This window comes from Drosophila bipectinata, chromosome XR (genome assembly GCF_030179905.1).
Source record: "Drosophila bipectinata strain 14024-0381.07 chromosome XR, DbipHiC1v2, whole genome shotgun sequence".
In the NCBI taxonomy this organism is placed as follows: Eukaryota; Metazoa; Arthropoda; class Insecta; order Diptera; family Drosophilidae; genus Drosophila; species Drosophila bipectinata.
The window spans coordinates 5675570-5681872 of NC_091735.1; positions in this window are offsets into that span (position 1 = coordinate 5675570).

The following is a 6303-nucleotide window of genomic DNA, read 5'->3' on the forward strand; positions in this document are numbered from 1 at the left end:
ATAAACTTCGGCTCCGCCCGAAGTTAGCTTTCCTTTCTTGTTTAAGTTGGTATTTCCTCGATTCTGTCGGTTACGTCACAATTGGGAGAGATCACTGGGATACCGTGCCGGTGGGAGGGAGGTTCCTTTTTACTGGAAAGTTATGTTGGGAGATACTAGCTTCGTTAATTCGGCCCTTAAGGCACGGTAACCAATTGCATAAAATGAATGGAGTTTAACTGCTAAGCCGGAGTATTGCAATTAATGAGTTCTTTATTGATTTAAGCTCAGAAAAAAAACTGACTTAAAGCTTACAAAAATTGGATTTCATAGCGGCCACGCAAATATGCTGTGTTTGCCGGCTATGCACGGGCATCCGGCCAGACGCTGTGTCAGCAGTTTGGCCGGGGCGTGTTCTTGGATAATCGGTTGTCATCGTCGTCGGCCGGTTGACTTAGTTAACTTTTAGTCTAATTGTGTCTTTCAATATAGACTAGGAAAATATTTTAAAAAAAATTATATATATAAAATAAAACGTGTGGCTACTTAAATGTAGCCATTTCGAAAACAGAGCCCTCCGCATCGCTACTGGGGCCCATGTCTTTCACGACAACGACAAGAATAGGAAATTATTTTTAAAAAAATTATATATATAAAATAAAACGTGTGGCTACTTAAATATAGCCATTTCGAAAACAGAGCCCTCCACATGGCTACTGGGGCCCATGTCGTTCACGACAACCCTACCATACACGAGGTCCTTGATTTTGCGTAGAAACAGATAGACAGACGGGCGAACGGACAGACGGGCATGCTTATATCAACTCAGGGGGTGAGCTTAATACCGAATATATATACTTTATGGGGTCGGAGATGTCTCTTTCACTGCGTCGCACACTTTTGGACAAAATTATAATACCCTCTGCAATGGTATAAAAAGACTTATGCTCCCATCTTCAAAAAAACTAAATGTTGTTTATTTTCGATCCTTATCAAAAATAAGTCTACATAGTTTGAGGGTGATTTTCACGAGCAAATTTTAAGACAAACAATTTCAGTTGTGTTCAGTTTCAGTTTATCTGGACCCATTGTCCAGATAGTACGTAACTTTAATATCTATGTTTATATATATACATATTTATATATATACATTATTATGAAGTAAACTTTTGAAAATACGTATAAAATAGCTGCATCGGAAGTCGACAGCCCTGCTGACCTCGAGGAACGAGCTGTAAGTACGGCATAGCCTCAACATCCTAAAGTATATGTCATAGAAAAGATATATACATATGTATATGAATATTTGGGGATGAAGTGAAATCATTTAAGTAAAGTAGAGTAATTTTCTTAACTCAAATCAACGTAAATTGCAATCTTTATCATTTAAAGTTAAGGTTAGGTTAATTACTTTGAATTAATAATTTGGATTATGATTAGAATTTATTATATTAAGAATAGTGAACCAAACACTGAAATACCTATTGAATACCTTTACCAATTGAATATATTGAAGTAATGAAGTTATAATGAATCGCGTCTAAATATTTCCGTGAGGTTTCCAGAGACAAGCTAACTCAACGTGGGTTGCCCAAAGATAATGGTGCAACAAGGCAGGGTGGGTAAAGAGGATATCTATAACACCGGAGTTCTCCAAGCTAGTACCCTCAATCTCGCTTCCCCCCACAAATTTGGCCACTTCCTTTCCTTTAGCACTGTCGATGACTTCTTTTATTTCGTAAACCTGAGTTGGGGAAGCACAAGAACCCTCCCTCTGGCCCTCAGCTAGGCCGGCAACAGATAGTGCGTGCTCCCGATCAGAACCAGGACGTTACAATAGCATAGCATTCATGGCAGGGATGTGTTCATAGAGACTCTATGTTCCCAGAACTCTCAAAAGTTAAAAAGTTGTTAACTTGCACAACACAAAAAATGCCAGGCATTTCTAACATTTACATTGAAAAAAATAATACTTAAAATATTTCTCACAAATGAAAATAACAGGGACCGTAATAATTATGAGTTTTATTTTAAAAATCAGAAAATAAATCTTATTCTCTGAACGAAAAAAGAAAAATCAGAAATAATTATTATTTTCTGAGTAAAATGATAAAAATCATGAATAATCATATTAACAGTCCCTGAAAAATAATAATTTTTTATTAAAAGCGCTGTATATACTGTGTTTGTTTTTATACCTATGTAGAGGGTTTTATAAATTTGGTAAATGTATGCAATGAAGTGTAGGAATCATTTCCGACCCTATAAAGTATATACTCTTGATCAGAAGCACCTCCTGAGTTGATATAAGCTTGTCTGTCTGTCTGTTTCTACGCAAACTAATCTCTGAGTCTCAAGCTATCGTCTTGAAACCTCGCACACATCCTTCTTTTATTTTCTCGCAGTGTATACTATAGGTCAAAAAGGATGGGATCCGCCGAATATAGCCTATATCTGCCATATAACAGATTGATTGGTGCTGAGAAACGGAATCTATTCTGGCAACGATGCTGATATTTATAGTGACTGATGTTCATGTTGCTGAAAGGTTGTGCAATATGCAAGTTTCTACTTAAAATATGTATACCAAGTAAAAATGGCAACGCAGATTTACGCGTCGTTATCTCTTATGTGTTAGTTCTTTTTTCCTAGCTTTTCTGTATACTCCTTTTGGCACCGCACCGCATTCAGTAAATAAGTCTGTTATTTTTAGCAGTGAACACGCAGTTTGTAGACGACCACTCAAATAAATTATTTTGGGGAAAAAACAACGACACGTTTCATTTCTCATCATAGATTCGTTTGGTCCTTCAGACCCGGATTGACTGGAAGGATAATTCGCCAGGTATTGCCTTAAATGGAATACAAGCTACTGGTTGCTGGCCGCCGAAGTCTGAAGGATCATGTCCTATAGCTGATAATGTACGATAACGAGGATCATGTCCAAAGCTGAGGTTTTACCTGCAACACGATTAAAGGATGGAATCGAAGTTTTGCTGGAGCGATTTGCATGGAAATTTTGCATGGAGCGAATTCGAAAAGTTTAGAGACGCATTATCAGTTCATGATCAGGTCGATGGGTACGTAGATCCAGCCGACGTCGACTCATAATACGAAGAAAGGTACCTGGGCAAGGGAATTGTCTCAGCAAAGCGATCACTGGAGCCACAAATACAATCAAAAACTTAATGCAATGAATCAATGGGAAATGGAGACGCACTTCTCCTAGCAAAGCCCTAGAGTGCTGGATATGTCAGAGACTCCAGGAGGCTGCTCCACGGTCGACGCAATTTCCCTGGTCAGGAGGATGGCAGCCAAGGCAATCGAGGGGACCAGATGGGCGGGCGGAAGCAAAGAGTACTGCCTGGTCGCCACTCGACATCAAAAACGCCTTTAATGCTGCCAGGTGGGATGTCATAGTGGAGGCGCTGCGCAATCTCCTGGCATAGTGGGGGTCATGAGGTCGTACTTCAGCGATTGTACTATTAGTTACGAGACGACCTCAGGCGTCCGAGAGCACCTGCGGCGTCCCTCAAGGCTCAGTCTTAGGCCCAGCCCTTTGGAACGTAATGTACAACGGTGTCTTCAGACTAGAGCTCCCGGAACGGACACACCTTGTCGGATTCGCGGATAACATCGCGGTAGTGGTCGTCGCCAAGACAATCCAGGAAGTTAAGGAGTACTGCAGTGCTGCAATTGTAAAGGTCATCGGTTGGCTCGAACAGGCAGGGCTAAGCCTAGCCCACTACAAGACGGAGGCTGTCCTGATTGCAAGCAGGAAGCGGGTGGAGACGGCCACAATCGATATAGGCGGACATGTGGTCACATCAACCAGGGCCATTAGGTACCTGGGAGTAACGCTGGATACGAGGCTTAGCTTCAGGGAACACTTCGCAGAAGCAAATCGCAAGGCAGCGAATGTCGCCAGAGTACTAGGGAGGATCATGCCCAACTGCAGGGGCCCGAAGCAAGGACGTAGACTACTGCTCCATACCGTCTGCGGCGCAACAATGCTCTACGCAGCCCCAGTGTGGGCGGATGCAGCCACAACATGGTCGTACACCAAAGGATTGACACATACAGACTTTGCGTCTTAAGGGTGTGCTAGGGATTCCGCACGATCTCGGATGACGCAGCTCTCGTCATCGCAGGCATGGTGCCAATCGACCTGCTCGCGGTGGAGCGACAAGAGCTATACCAGGCCCTAGTAGCGCTGAGCGGGCAAGCTGCGGCAGCGACACGCCATCGGCTAAAAGCGAGCTCGAGAGCTACGAGCATCCAGAAATGGCAACAAAGATGGGACGAGTGGACCAAGGGACGCTGGACCCACCAACTAGTCCCCGACCTTAAGAAATGGCTCCAAAGAAGTCACAGGGAAATAAATTTCTGGCTTACGCAGGTTATCAGCGACCAGGTTGCTTCAGGAGTTATCTTTACAAATTTGGACACGATGACGACCCAAGGTGCCCTGAATGCGGGGTAGACGAGACGCCGGAACATGTGGTCCTGGACTGCCCACGCTTTTTAGTCCCAAGGCGGAGACTCCTAGGGGAAATAGCGACGGCGGACCTCATCGGAAGGAGGTTGCTGGAGGACGCCCAGTTCTAGGCAGGCATGAGCAGCTTTGCCGCCTTAACGATGAAGGAGCTGAGACGGTTAGAGAGAAACCGAGCGGCGGCTAGGCTAGCCTACACAGACAATAGTAGTTGGGCGCTTAGGCACGCCAATCCTGGCCCTGCGAACCAAAGCCTAGTGGCATTACCGCAGGGTACAGAGACTTAGGAGACACCCCATTGTTAGAGCTTAGTTTTAAGTTTTTTGTTAATAACCGATTTAAAACAAAAAAAAAAAAATAGCTGTTTCCTGCCCAGCTAGTACACCTATTTTATACAATGGCGTCATGGACGCAGAACCAATGCACAACGAAGTACTGAAAATTCAGATTAAGCGTTTTGCTGGGGACTACAAGGAATTGCCAGCACTTTGAGATATATATTAGAAACGAAATATATAATATTATATATATTAGAAATATATAATATTCTAATATTAGAATATTAGATATATATTAGATATTCATAAGAAACGACATCTATCAAATACGCAGAAGTTTCACTATTTGAAGGCACTGTTTTCCGATGAGGCGGCAAGCCCTATTGCGCATTTACCAATTACATAAAGCGGATACGAAACAGCAGTTTTGCGTTTAAATCAGGGATACGACAGACCACGTCACATTGTTTATTTCCTATTAGAGAAATTCATGAAGCTACCGGAGACCACAAAGATTGATGTATCAGTGCTACGTAAAGTAACTAATGGAGCAAACCAGATAGTTGGTGCATTAGACGCGATCGAGGAAAATACACGGGTTTGCTGGATCATCTTTTTGATTTAGCAAAAAATGGATGCCGAAGCACGCCATAAATCTGATCCAAGACAGCAGCTATCTGAAGTCACCAACAACTAACGATTTGTTTAAGTTCCTGGATCTTTGCTGTGACGAATTTGAGTCATTCCAAAGAAATTGATATGGCAAAAGCAGTAGGAAAAAGCAAAAAGACCTATGCACGCCATGTTGGCTGTAGAAAGGGGCACTGACGTGAAGGGCAATATGACTTCCTGGCGCTGAGTGGTGAGCAACGGCGATCAATGGCAAAGAAGAAATCTGTATATTTCAACTGCTAGAGACCGGTACATAGAACCAACTGTAGAACCAAATTCAATAACTTCGCAGGCTACGGTACAGGTCGTACCAAATGGAAGGGTGAATCAGCGTAATCAGGAGCTCCTCAAAATTAATCGGAGACAGTGAGTCACATAGCACGAGCACCTGGCTCACAATTGGCTGCAATTGTGCCTATGCAGGCCTTGCAGAAATAACACACAAAAGTGGGTGTCGCCAAAGCACGCTTCCGGTATATGTTCAGAACGCAAATAAAACATATCAAAGCAGCCGGCTTCTATTGGAAAGTGATTTTGTGTTGTCACACATTTCGCAACGTTGCATTAACACACTTTGACTTGAAAGTTCATCATCACGAAAGTTCAGTTGAATCTCAAATCACGACTCACAATTAATTTTTAGCCTTTGACGAACTTGTTCGACGCGTAAAATCCTGGCAGAATCTGGTACATACCCTCGTCTATGTTCTGCGCTTTCAAGGTAGCAAGGTAGCAAGAAGAAATCAAGGTAGCACGACTAGAGAAATGCAGAGGTATGCTTTGGAGAAGACCGAAAGCTTGTCCAAACGAATTAACCACTACGAAACAGGTCGCAGTTATTAAAGCTTGCACCATTTAATGGTTCAAATGACCTTATAT